Source organism: Mus caroli, unplaced genomic scaffold (genome assembly GCF_978045245.1).
Source record: "Mus caroli unplaced genomic scaffold, Mus_caroli_1 scaffold_5, whole genome shotgun sequence".
NCBI classification, from domain to species: Eukaryota; Metazoa; Chordata; class Mammalia; order Rodentia; family Muridae; genus Mus; species Mus caroli.
In genome coordinates, this window is record NW_028227260.1 from 43,146,243 (window position 1) to 43,160,817 (window position 14,575).

Here is a 14,575-nt window from a genome sequence, read left to right on the forward strand (position 1 = left end):
CAAAGAAATCAATGATATTCTGCACCCTCCAGGTGTAAAGAAAAATTCTTTCAGGAGAATTTAGCTGACTTCTACTATTTTAGATGCTCTGTTCAAATGATTTAAAATGCTTGCTAAATTAACCATGGCATGTTGGCTATAACAATATTGTCCATGCTGATTTGTAGGTATTCATTCTTTTTTATTTTAGTGCTGATTGTAATCTAATCGTGCCTTGCTACTCCACTCTCAGTTGTATCTAAACCAGTTTGACCTTGTTCAATGGGAGAAGATGCAAATGCCTATGTATTATGATTTGAAAGCCAGTCTTTAGTGATCTGCTATTTGCATGATAATGTTGTATGTTAACTATTGATTGTAGTTTGTATCAATAGAAAAAATGATCTTTCTTTCCTCCTTTAATACAGATCTTGTTCAGATCTTTACCTTTATTATATTAATAAGGTTTTACTTGACACTTTGCCTTGGAATGTGATTTATCTTTGCAACATATAAGTTTTAAGTACATTTGCACACTGTGTTTCTGAATGATATCACACAGTAAACTAGTGAACACATTAATGTAGATCAGTTGATCTAATTAACTCCCTTTCAGTATGCTAATGTAGGCAAAAATGATAATGACTCAAGGGCTGAGGAGGTGACTCAGTAGTTATGAGAATTTGTTGCTCTTGCAACAGACCTGGATTTGATTCCTAACCCTCATATGGTGAGTCACAACCATCTGAAACTCAAGGTACAGGGATCCAGCGCCCTCCATTGATGTGTAACAGGAGACATACATGATGACTGAACACCCATACATTAAAGTTAATGTTAAAAAAAAAAAGAAAGAAAAGCACCGGGGCAGCTGGGGCGCAGGGTCGGCTGACACTCGCCAGCTACCCACAACACCCGCCACAGGATTTTGGGACTGCTGGTGAGTGGAACACAGCTTCTGCTCCAGTCCAATCACGCGGGACCTGAGACTGCTCTGGTTGGGGAGAGAGAAATCCGGCCTACATAGGGCCACAAGCCTCTTCCGGTCAGAAAAGCACCGGGGCAGCTGGGGCGCAGGGTCGGCTGACACTCGCCAGCTACCCACAACACCCGCCACAGGATCTTAAGACTTCTGGAGAGTGGAACACAGCTTCTGCTCCAATCCAATTGCGCGCGGGACCTGAGACTGCATTAGTTAGGGAAGCAGAAACCGGCCTGAGTAGGGCCACAGGCCTCATCCAGCCGGATCAGCGCAGGGGTAGCTGGAGCGCAGGGTTGCCTGACAACCACCAGCTACCCACGACCCCCGCCGCAGGATTTTGGGACTGCTGGTGAGTGGAACACAGCTTCTGCTCCAATCTTTAAACAGTGACAACGATAACAACTAACCCCAGAGATTACCAGATGGCGAAAGGTAAAAGTAATAATCTTACTAACAGAAACCAAGACCATTCACCATCATCAGAACCCAGCACCCCCACTTCGCCCAGTCCAGGGCACCCCAACACACCGGAAAAGCTAGACACAGATCTAAAAGCATATCTCCTGATGATGGTAGAGGACTTCAAGAAGGACTTTAATAACACACTTAAAGAAATACAGGAGAACACTGCTAAACAGGCAGAAGACACTAAAGAGGAAGCACAAAAATCCCTTAAAGAATTGCAGGAGAACACTGCTAAAGAGTTACAAATCCTTAAAGAAAAACAGGATAACATAATCAAACAGGTAGAAGTCCTTACAGAAAAACAGGAAAACACATCCAAACAGATGATGGAAATGAACAAAACCATACTAGACCTAAAAAGGGAAGTAGACACAATAAAGAAAACCCAAAATGAGGCAACACTGGAGATAGAAACCCTAGGAAAGAAATCTGGAACCATAGATACCAGCATCAGCAACAGAATACAAGAGATGGAAGAGAGAATCTCAGGTGCAGAAGATTCCATAGAGAACATCAGCACAACAATCAAGGAAAATGTAAAATGCAAAAAGATCCTAACTCAAAACATCCAAGAAATACAGGACACAATGAGAAGACCAAACCTACGGATAATAGGAGTGGATGAGAATGAAGATTTTCAACTCAAAGGACCAGCAAACATCTTCAACAAAATTATAGAAGAAAACTTCCCAAATCTAAAGAAAGAGATGCCCATGAACATACAAGAAGCCTACAGAACTCCAAATAGACTGGACCAGAAAAGAAATACCTCCCGACACATAATAATCAGAACAACAAATGCTCTAAATAAAGATAGAATACTAAAAGCAGTAAGAGAAAAAGGCCAAGTAACATATAAAGGCAAGCCTATCAGAATTACACCAGATTTTTCACCAGAGACTATGAAAGCCAGAAGATCCTGGACGGATGTTATACAGACACTAAAAGAACACAAATTCCAGCCCAGGCTACTATACCCAGCCAAACTCTCAATTAACATAGATGGAGAAACCAAAGTATTCCACGACAAAACCAAATTCACACATTATCTCTCCACGAATCCAGCCCTTCAAAGGATAATAACAGAAAAAAACCAATACAAGGACAGGAACCACGCCCTAGAAACAACAAGAAGGTAATCCCTCAACAAACCTAAAAGAAGACAGCCACAAGAACAAAATGCCAACTTTAACAACAAAAATAACAGGAAACAACAATTACTTTTCCTTAATATCTCTTAATATCAATGGACTCAACTCCCCGATAAAAAGACATAGACTAACAAACTGGCTACACAAACAAGACCCAACATTTTGCTGCTTACAGGAAACTCATCTCAGAGAAAAGGATAGACACTACCTCAGAATGAAAGGCTGGAAAACAATTTTCCAAGCAAATGGCATGAAGAAACAAGCTGGAGTAGCCATTCTAATATCTGATAAGATTGACTTCCAACCCAAAGTCATTAAAAAAGACAGGGAGGGACACTTCATACTCATCAAAGGTAAAATCCTCCAAGAGGAACTATCAATCCTGAATATCTATGCTCCAAATACAAAGGCAGCCACATTCATTAAAGAAACTTTAGTAAATCTCAAAGCACACATTGCACCTCATACAATAATAGTGGGAGACTTCAACACACCACTTTCACCAATGGACAGATTATGGAAACAGAAACTAAACAGGGACACAGAGAAACTAAGAGAAATTATGAATCAAATGGATCTGGCAGATATCTACAGAACATTCTATCCTAAAACAAAAGGATATACCTTCTTCTCAGCACCTCATGGTACCTTCTCCAAAATTGACCACATAATTGGTCACAAAACAGGCCTCAACAGATACAAAAATATTGAAATTGTCCCATGCATCCTATCAGATCACCATGGACTAAGGCTGATCTTCAATAACAAAATAAATAATAGAAAGCCAACCTTCACGTGGAAACTGAACAACACTCTTCTCAATGATACCTTGGTCAAGGAAGGAATAAAGAAAGAAATTAAGGACTTTTTAGAGTTCAATGAAAATGAAGCCACAACATACCCAAACTTATGGGACGCAATGAAAGCATTTCTAAGAGGAAAACTCATAGCTATGAGTGCCTCCAAAAGGAAACTAGAGAGAGCACACATTATCAGCTTGACAACACACCTAAAAGCACTAGAACAAAAGGAAGCAAATTCACCCAAGAGGAGTAGACGGCAGGAAATAATCAAACTCAGGGGCCAAATCAACCAAGTGGAAACAAAAAAAAACTATTCAAAGAATCAACCAATCAAGGAGCTGGTTCTTTGAGAAAATCAACAAGATAGATAAACCCTTAACCAGACTCACTAGAGGGCACAGGGAAAGCATCCTAATTAACAAAATCAGAAATGAAAAAGGAGACATAACAACAGATCCTGAAGACATCCAAAACACCATCAGATCCTTCTACCAAAGTCTATACTCAACAAAACTGGAGAACCTGGATGAAATGGAGAAGTTCCTAGACAGATACCAGGTACCAAAGTTGAATCAAGATCAGGTTAATGATCTAAACAGCCCTATATCCCCCAAAGAAATAGAAGCAGTCATTAATAGTCTCCCAACTAAAAAAAGCCCAGGACCAGATGGGTTTAGTGCAGAGTTCTATCAGACCTTCAAAGAAGATCTAATCCCAGTTCTTCACAAACTATTCCACAAAATAGAAACAGAAGGTACTCTACCCAACTCATTCTATGAAGCCACAATTACTCTGATACCTAAACCACAAAAAGACCCAACAAAGATAGAAAACTTCAGACCAATATCCCTTATGAATATTGATGCAAAAATCCTCAATAAAGTTCTTGCTAACCGAATCCAAGAACACATCAAAACAATCATCCATCCTGACCAAGTAGGTTTCATCCCAGGGATGCAGGGATGGTTCAATATACGGAAATCCATCAACGTAATCCAGTATATAAACAAACTCAAAGACAAAAACCACATGGTCATCTCGTTAGATGCGGAAAAAGCATTTGACAAGATCCAACACCCATTCATGATAAAAGTCTTGGAAAGATCAGGAATTCAAGGCCCATACCTAAACATGATAAAAGCAATCTACAGCAAACCAGTAGCCAACATCAAAGTAAATGGTGAGAAGCATGAAGCAATCCCTCTAAAATCAGGGACTAGACAAGGCTGTCCACTTTCTCCTTACCTATTCAACATTGTACTTGAAGTCCTAGCCAGAGCAATTCGACAACAAAAGGAGATCAAAGGGATACAAATTGGAAAAGATGAAGTCAAAATATCACTTTTTGCAGATGATATGATAGTATATATAAGTGACCCTAAAAATTCCACCAGAGAACTCCTAAGCCTCATAAACAGCTTCGGTGAAGTAGCTGGATATAAAATTAACTCAAACAAATCAATGGCCTTTCTCTACACAAAGAATAAACAGGCTGAGAAAGAAATTAGGGAAACAACACCCTTCTCAATAGTCACAAATAATATAAAATATCTTGGCGTGACTCTAACTAAGGAAGTGAAAGATCTGTATAATAAAAACTTCAAGTCTCTGAAGAAAGAAATTATAGAAGATCTCAGAAGATGGAAAGATCTCCCATGCTCATGGATTGGCAGGATCAACATTGTAAAAATGGCTATCTTGCCAAAAGCAATCTACAGATTCAATGCAATCCCCATCAAAATTCCAAATCAATTCTTCAACGAATTAGAAAGTGCAATCTGCAAATTCATCTGGAATAACAAAAAACCTAGGATAGCAAAAACTCTTCTCAAGGATAAAAGAACCTCTGGTGGAATCACCATGCTGGACCTAAAGCTCTACTACAGAGCAATTGTGATAAAAACTGCATGGTACTGGTATAGTGACAGACAAATAGACCAATGGAATAGAATTGAAGACCCAGAAATGAACCCACACACCTATGGTCACTTGATCTTCGACAAGGGAGCTAAAAACATCCAGTGGAAGAAAGAGCATTTTCAACAAATGGTGCTGGCACAACTGGTTGTTAACATGTAGAAGAATGCGAATCGATCCATTCCTATGTCCTTGTACTAAGGTCAAGTCTAAGTGGATCAAGGAACTTCACATAAAACCAGAGACACTGAAACTTATAGAGGAGAAAGTGGGGAAAAGCCTTGAAGATATGGGCACAGGGGAAAATTTCCTGAATAGAACAGTAATGGCTTGTGCTGTAAGATCGAGAATTGACAAGTGGGACCTCATGAAACTACAAAGCTTCTGCAAGGCTAAAGACACCATCAATAAGACAAAAAAACCACCAACAGATTGGGAAAGGATCTTCACCTATCCTAAATCAGATAAGGGACTAATATCCAATATATATAAAGAACTCAAGAAGGTGGACTCCAGAAAGTCAAATAACCCCATTAAAAAATGGGGCTCAGAACTGAACAAAGAATTCTCACCTGAGGAATACCGAATGGCAGAGAAACACCTGAAAAAATGTTCAACATCCTTAATCATCAGGGAAATGCAAATCAAAACAACCCTGAGATTCCACCTCACACCAGTCAGAATGGCTAAGATCAAAAATTCAGGTGACAGCTGATGCTGGCGAGGATGTGGAGAAAGAGGAACACTCCTCCATTGTTGGTGGGATTCCAAGCTTGTACAACCACTCTGGAAATCAGTCTGGCGGTTCCTCAGAAAATTGGACATAGTACTACCGGAGGATCCAGCAATACCTCTCCTGGGCCTATATCCAGATGATATCCCAACCGGTAAAAAGGACACATGCTCCACTATGTTCATAGCAGCCCTATTTATAATAGCCAGAAGCTGGAAAGAACCCAGATGTCCCTCAACAGAGGAATGGATACAGAAATTATGGTACATTTACATAATGGAGTACTACTCAGCTATTAAAAAGAATGAATTTATGAAATTCCTAGCCAAATGGATGGACCTGGAGGGCATCATCTTGAGTGAAGTAACACAATCACAAAAGAACTCACACAATATGTATTCATTGATAAGTGGATATTAGCCCAAAACTTAGGATACCCAAGATATAAGATACAATTTGATAAACGCATGAAACTCAAGAAGAATGAAGACCAAAGTGTGGACACTGTGCACCTTCTTAGAATTGGGAACAAAATACCCAGGGAAGGAGTTACAGAGACAAAGTTCGTAGCTGTGATGAAAGAATGGACCATTTAGAGACTGCTGTATCCAGGGACCCGTCCCATAATCAGCTTCTAAACGCTGACACCATTGCATACACTAGCAAGATTTTGCTGAAAGGACCCAAATATAGCTGTCTCTTGTGAGACGATGCTGGGGCCTAGTAAACACAGGAGTGGATGTTCACAGTCTGCTATTGGATGTATCACAGGGCTCCCAATGGAGAAGCTAGAGAAAGTACCCAAGGAGCTAAAGGGATCTGCAACCCTATTGTTGGAACAACATGATGTACTAACCAGAACCCCGGAGCTCTTGTCTCTAGCTGCATATGTATGGAAAGATGGCCTAGTCGGCCATCAATGGAAAGAGAGGCCCATTGGACTTGCAAACTTTATATGCCCCAATATAGGGGAATGCCAGGGCCAAAAGAATGGGAATGGGTGGATAAGGAAGTGGGGGGCGCTATGGGGGACTTTTGGGATAGCAATTGGAAATGTAATTGAGGAAAATATGTAATAAAAATATTAAAAATCAAAAAAAAAATAAGCCCGTAGGAATCTGGATACCTAAACCATACAAAAACTCAACAAGTAAAGAAGACTTCAAATCAATTTCCATTATGAAAATTGATGCAAAACACCAACAAAATACTTGTAAAACAAATCCAAGAGCACATCAAAAACAACATCTACCATTATATAGTAGGCTTCATCCCAGGGATGCATGGATGGTACAATATATGAAAATCCATCAATATAATATGCCATATTTTTAAAAATTTTGGAAGAAAAACATCACATGATCATCTCATTAGATGACAAAATCCAAAACTTTATGTTAAATCTTGGAGATATCATAAGTACAAGGGTCATATGTAAACATAATAAAAGTAATATATAGCAAGCCAATAGCAAACATTAAATTAAACGGAGGCAAACTTAAAGCAATCTCACTTAAATCAGAGAAAAACAAGGCTGCCCAGTCTCTCTCTATTCAACATATTACCTGAATTTCTAGATAGAGCAATAAGACAACTAATGGAGATCAAGGAGAAACAAATTGGAAGGGAAGACATCAAAGTATAGTTATTTTCAGATTTTCTCCAGTAAACCAAGACACGGGTGAGAATATCACCCAAATACCCATTCCAGCTAGGACAACCATGGGGCCCAGCTGTCACAGGATATATCTCCCCTACCCCTAACCCTCAAGCTGTACCCTTCTTCTATCCCATGTCTTACCCAGGCTACATTATTGACCACATACCCTCCCCACATGCTACAGCATGGTTGCCTCCTAGGAGGTCCACAGTAACCAAAGACATAGAGCACAGCAGACATGGGCACACTCACCCTGTTAAGCACCACCTTCTTTCTGGTTCCCTTCTCTACCCAGGCAAGATCAGTGGCCCTATACCCTCCCTCACCCCACAGCCTGTCTGCATAGCAGGAGACCCAAAGTAACCAGGACACAGGCTGCCTCCCTCACAGGACGTCCTCAGTAACCAAGAACATAGGAGGCTTGCTCTAATCAGAGACAGAAAAGTCCTACCCTAACCAGAGACAGCACTGCTTTCCTTCAAGATGACTGCCTCTACATGCCTGCAAGGAATCCGGCTCTTGTCAGAGCCATATATGACAGTCAACACTAGAGATAACTAGAGGCAGGAGCAAAATCATAAGTGACAGAAACCAACTCAATTCGGCACCAACAGAACACAGTTCTCCCACCACAACAAGCCCTAGATCCCCCGACATGCCTGAAAAACAAAATAATGATTTAAAATCCATCTCATGAAGATGATAAGAGGCCTTTAAGGAATATATAAAGAATCCCCTTAAAGAAATACAGGTAAATAGATAGAGCCCCTTAAAGAGTAAATAAATCCCTTAAAGAAATACAGGAAAATACAATCAAACAGGAAAAGAAATTGAACAAAATGGTCAGAGACCTAAAAATGGGAAGAGAAACAATAAATAAAACATAAAAGGAGGCAACACTAGAGATGGACAACTTAGGAAAGAGATCGGTAACTATGGATGCAAGCATAATAAGCAGAATAAAAGAGCTAGAAGAGAGAATCTCAGCATAGAAAATACCATAGAAAATATTGGCATATTGGTCAAAGAAAATTCAAAGTGTAAAAAGCTCCTAACCAAAAATAACCATGAAATTCAAAACACAATGATGAGAACAATCATAAGAATAAGATAATAGAAGAGGGTGAAGAATCCCATCTCAGATTTCAAGAAAATATCTTCAACAAAATCAAAGAAGTAAACTTCCATAACCTAAAGAGATTGCCCTTAAAATGTACAAGAAACCTACAGAACACTGAATAGGTTGGACCACAAAAGAAACTCCTCTCATCACATAATAATCAAAATACTGAATGCAGAGAGCAAAGAAAGAATATTAAAAGTTGTAAGGAAAAATGCCAAGTAACATAGAAAGGTAGACCTATCAGAATTACACCAGACATTTCAACCGAGACTCTAAAAGCCAGAAGATCCTGGATAGGATATGAATATCATCCATATCCTAAGAGAACACAAATGCCAGCCCAGGTTTCTATACCAAGCAAAACCTTCAATTACTGTAGATGGAGAAACTAAGATAGTCCATGTCAAAACAAATTAAAACAATATCTTTCTACTAATTCATCCCTACAGAGGATACTAGAATGAAATCTACAATACAAGTTAACTAACTACACAGAAGAAAACATAAGAAATTGCGGGGCGACAGGCCCCCGCCGCGGGGATGGGCCGCCGAAGCGGCGGTGGTGGTGGTGGTGGTGGTGGTGGTGGTGGTGGTGGTGGTGGCAGCGGCGGAGGCGGCGGCCCGGACAAGCTGCTCCAAGTCCCCAGTAGTTCTCTTCGGAAGACGGTCAGGAGTGTTCTGCCCTTGCCTTAAGAACAGCCCTTTCTGACTTAAGGTGCTGTTGGTGCTGTGACGCAGGAAGAACTGCATGCAGGCTCCAGGAGTTCCTTATTTTCACTTCTTGAGTAGTTAGTTCTCTGTGGATGGAGAAAGATTTGAGTCTTAATTGCCCTGTTTTCAAGGTGTTCTGTGTCGTCTGAACTGGGCCACTTCCTAATGAGCCACACAGCCAGTCCTTGTCCGGAGCTGGTTGAACCCTGTGCAGTGCATGCAGAAGGAATGGCCCAGGAAGAGAGCCATCGAAGTCAGGTGCCACCCACCTTTTACCATGGTGCCAGCCAGGAGCTCGACCTGTCCACCAAAGTGTATAAAAGGGAGTCTGGAAGCCCTTACTCTGTGCTAGCAGACACCAAGATGAGCAAACCACATCTCCACAAGGCGGAGGAGCAGCCATATTTCAGGGAGCCAAAGGCAGTGTCTGATGTGCATACTGTCAAGGAAGACCGGGAGAATTCTGATGACACGGAAGAGGAGGAGGAAGTCTCTTACAAAAGGGAGCAGATCATAGTGGAGGTAAACCTTAATAACCAAACATTAAATGTCTCTAAAGGGGAAAAGGGTGTCTCTTCCCAGTCCAAAGAGACGCCTGTCCTTAAGACAAGCAGCGAGGAGGACGAGGAAGAGACTGAGGAGGAGGCCACAGATAACAGCAGTGACTACGGAGAGAACGGACGACAGAAGAAAAAGGAGAAGCAAGTGGAGAGAGTCAGGGTTACACAGAGGCGAACCCAGAGAGCGAACCCAGAGAGCGGCCTCTGCTGCCGCAGCTACCACTTCCCCTGCACCCCGCACAACTCAAGGCCGTAGGAAGAGTGCAGAGCTACCCAAGAGGAAGAAGCGGGCCACCAAGGAGGCTAAAGCGCCAGTGCAGAAAGCTAAGTGTGAAGAGAAAGAGACTCTGACCTGTGAGAAGTGCCCCAGGGTGTTTAATACTCGCTGGTATCGCTGGTACCTGGAGAAGCACATGAACGTTACTCACAGGCGCATGCAGATCTGTGATAAATGTGGCAAGAAGTTTGTCCTGGAAAGTGAGCTGTCCCTTCACCAGCAAACAGACTGTGAAAAAAAAACATTCAGGTAGGTCTCATCAGCGGAGGGCAAAGTTTCCAGGCTAGGACCTGGCTGTTCAGAGTCATCTGGTGTCTGCCCAAGAGGATAGAGGCTGAAGGGACAGATTTCACCAATTATCACTTTAGACTCTGCTGCTTGGGTCTTTTCAAAACCAAGGCTTAATCCTGTCTTTCAAAAGCATTACACTTAACTGACGATGGATTAGTGAGAACCCAGGTACACTGGAAGGGGGATTGGTTATAGATGACTGACTGGGATGTAAAGTCAGCGCCGACTTTGCACTGAGAGTCTCTGTTGTGGGACCTGTGAGATAATTCATTCTGGCATCTTCTGTCACAGTGGGAGGTTTGCCGAGTGAGGGCCAGGAGTAGAGAAAGGTCCTTTCTAACTAGAAGGATGCCAGAGTCTAGTGCAGCTGATGGGGACAGAGACCATGACTCAGACCAGTGGAAATGGAAGATCTCCTTACACCCGTGGAGAGATGGCAACACTAAATGTGTCAAGAGGCAAGCCCGTGGGAATATGCAAACCTTAAACAGAGGCTGAGCTGTTTGAAAATGTTGCTTACCTGGCAGTAGGGTTACATAATAATGTTGCTGTACAGTGCTGCTGATGTAACAAAGCGTGCTATTCAAACCACTCTGGTGTCTTGGGAAGATTGTATTGTGACAGGTTAAGAGGTGTTGAATTTATTGCAGCTATATTGGTGTATGTATATGTTTGTGTATTAATGGATATTCATACATGGTAAGTCTGTTATGTTTCCATAAGATGTATATAATAATTACCATATTGAAGCTAACTTTTTAAAAGATAAAAAAAAAAAGAAAACATAAGAAATTAAACATTTCATAACAATTACAAAAGAAAAGAATCAAACACACATAATACTACCTCCAGAAACAAAAATCCCAGGAACTAACAGTAATCTTTAATATTTCTCAACATCAATGGACCCAATTCCCCAATAAAAAGACATAGGCTAACAGACTGGATACATAAACAGGATCAAGCATTTTGCTGCATACAAAAACAAACAAGCAAACAAAAAACAAAAAAACTCAGTGACAATGGCAGACACCTCCTCAAATTTAAAAAATTCTGACAAAAAGTTTTCAAAGCAAATGATCCCAAGAAAGAGATGGAGTTGCTATTTTAATTTTCAAAAAATTAGACTTTCAACCAAAAGTTATCAAATGAGGTGGGCAGGAGGACACATCATATCAAAGGAAAATTCCACCAAGAGGAAGTCTCACTTCTGAAAAATCTATGCCCCAAATGTAAGGGCACCCACATTCATAAAAAATAAATGTTACTAAAGCTCAAACGCACATTGAACTTCACACAATAATAGTGGGAGACTTCAACACACCACTCTCACCAATGGACAGGTCATTGAAACAGAAACTCAAGAGAGACACAGTGAAACTAATAGAAATTATGAACCAAATGGATTTAACAGACATATACAGAACATTTCACCCCAAAACAATTGAAAACAATTCTCAGCACCTCATGGTACCTTCTCCAAAATTACAATATAACTGGCCATAAAACAAGCCTTAACAGATACAAGAAGATTGAATCCCATAAATACTATCAGATCACCACAGACTAAAGCTAGTCTTTAATAACAACAAAAACAATGGAAAGCCCACATATGTATGGAAACAAAACAACTCTCTGCTCAATAATAACCTGGTCAGGGGAAAAACAAAGAAATAATTCAAGAACTTTATAGAATTCAATATAAATGAAAACACATCGTACCCCAAATTATGGAATAAAATGAGTGCAGTGTTAAGAGGAAAATATATAACCCTAAGTGACTTCATAATGAAATTGGAGTGATTTAATACAAGCAACTTAACACCACACCTGAAAGCTCTAGAACAGAAATAATCAAGAAGACTAGAACTCAGGAGATAATCAAACTCAGAGCTGAAAAAAAATATAAAAAACAGGGATAAACAAAGAGAACAATACAAAGAATCAACAAAATCAAAATCTGCCTCTTTGAGAAAATCAACAAGATACATATACCTCTAGGGAAACAAACTAAAGGGTACAGAGACAGTATCCATATTAACAAAATCAAAAAGGAAAAGGAAATCATAACAACAAAACCTAAGGAAATTTTAAAAAATCATCAGATCCTACTACAAAAACCCTATATTCTACAAAACAGGAAAATCTACATGAAATGGATGATTTTCTAGACAGATAACAGTCACCAACGTTAAATCAGGATTAGATAAACTATCAATGCATTCCCATAACCAATAAGGAAATAGAAATAATCATCAACCAAAATAAAAAGGGGAGGGCAGATGGTTTTAGTGCAGAATTCTACCAGACCTTCAACACTACCAATACTCCTCAAACTATTCCACAATATAGAAACAGGACCACCAGCTAATTCATTCTATGATGCCACAGTACTCTGATGCCTAAACCATACAAACACCCAACAAAGAGAACTTCAGACCAACTTTGCTAATGAATATTGATGCAAAAATATTCAAAAAGATTCTTGCAAACCGAATCCAAGAACACATCAAAACTGTCATTCACCATGATGAAGTAGGCTTCAACCCACAGATGCAAATGCAGGGACTCTTCAATAAACAAAACTACATCAACATAATACACTATATAAACAAACTTAAGGAAAAAGCCACATGATCATTTCATTAAGTGCTGAAAAAGCCTCTAACAAAATGCAACACCCCTTCATGTTAAAAGTATTGGAGAGGCCCATTGGTCTTGCAAACTTTATATGCCCCATTAGAGGGGAACACCAGGGCCAAGAAGTGTAGTGGGTGGGTAGGGGAGCAGGGCGTTGGGAGGGTATAGGGGACTTTTGGGATAGCATTTGAAATGTAAATGAAGAAAATATCTAATAAAAAATTAGAAAAAAATGTATTGGAGAGATCAGGAATTCATGGCGCACGTGCCAGCGCACAGACACACACACACACACATATAACAAACCAACAGCCAACATCAAATTAAATGGATACAAATTAGAAGCAATCCCACTAAAATCCAGGACAATAAAAGGTTGCCCACTCTCTCCATATCTATTCAATATAGTAATCTAAGTTCTAGCTAGAGAAGTTAGACAATAAAATGAGATCAAGTGGGTACAAATGGGAAAGAAAGGCGTCAAAGTATCCCTATTTGCAAATGATATAATAGTATACATAAGCAACCACAAAAATTCTACAAGAGAACTCCTACAGCTAATAAACAAAGCAAAGTGGCTGGATATAAAATCAAATCAAACAAATCAGTAGCCTTCCTTTGCACAAATGATAAACATGCTGAGAAAGAAATTAGGGAAACAGCACCTTTACACAATAGCACCAAATAGTATAAAATATTTTGATGTATCTCTTACCAAGCAAGTGGAAACTCTGTAGGAAAAGAACATCAAATCCCTGACAAAAGAACTCAAAGAAGACCTTAGGAGAAGATGGAAATATCTACCATGCTTATGGATTGGTAGGCTTAACATAGTCAAAATGTCCATCTTAAAAGCAATGTATGGATCAATGTAATCTCCATTAAAATTACAACATAATTCTTCTCAGACATGGAAAGAGCAATTCTAAATTTCACGTGGAAAAACAAAAAAACCCAGGATAGTGAAAAAAGTTCTTAGCAATAAAAGAACTTCTAAGGGAATCACCACCCCTGACTTCAAGCTGTACGGCAAAGCAATTGTGACAAAAACCACATGGTATTGGTACAGAGACAGACAGGTAGATCAATGGAATACAATTTAAGAACCAGAAATAAACCCATATGCCTAATGGACACATGATCTTTGACAAAGAAGCTGTCTTAGTCAGGGTTTCTATTCCTACACAAACATCATGACCAAGAAGCAAGTTGAAAGGGTTTTTTCATCTTAGACTTTCCACATTGCTGTTTATCACCAAAGGATATCAGGACTGGAACACAAG

The 14,575-nt window shown here is 39.9% G+C and overlaps 1 pseudogene; it reads left to right on the forward strand.

Annotated features, from left to right (window-relative positions):
• Positions 1-9,433: 9,433 nt before the first annotated feature.
• On the forward strand, positions 9,434-10,614 carry LOC147004584 (zinc finger protein 652 pseudogene; annotated as a pseudogene).
• The last annotated feature ends 3,961 nt before the right edge of the window (positions 10,615-14,575 follow it).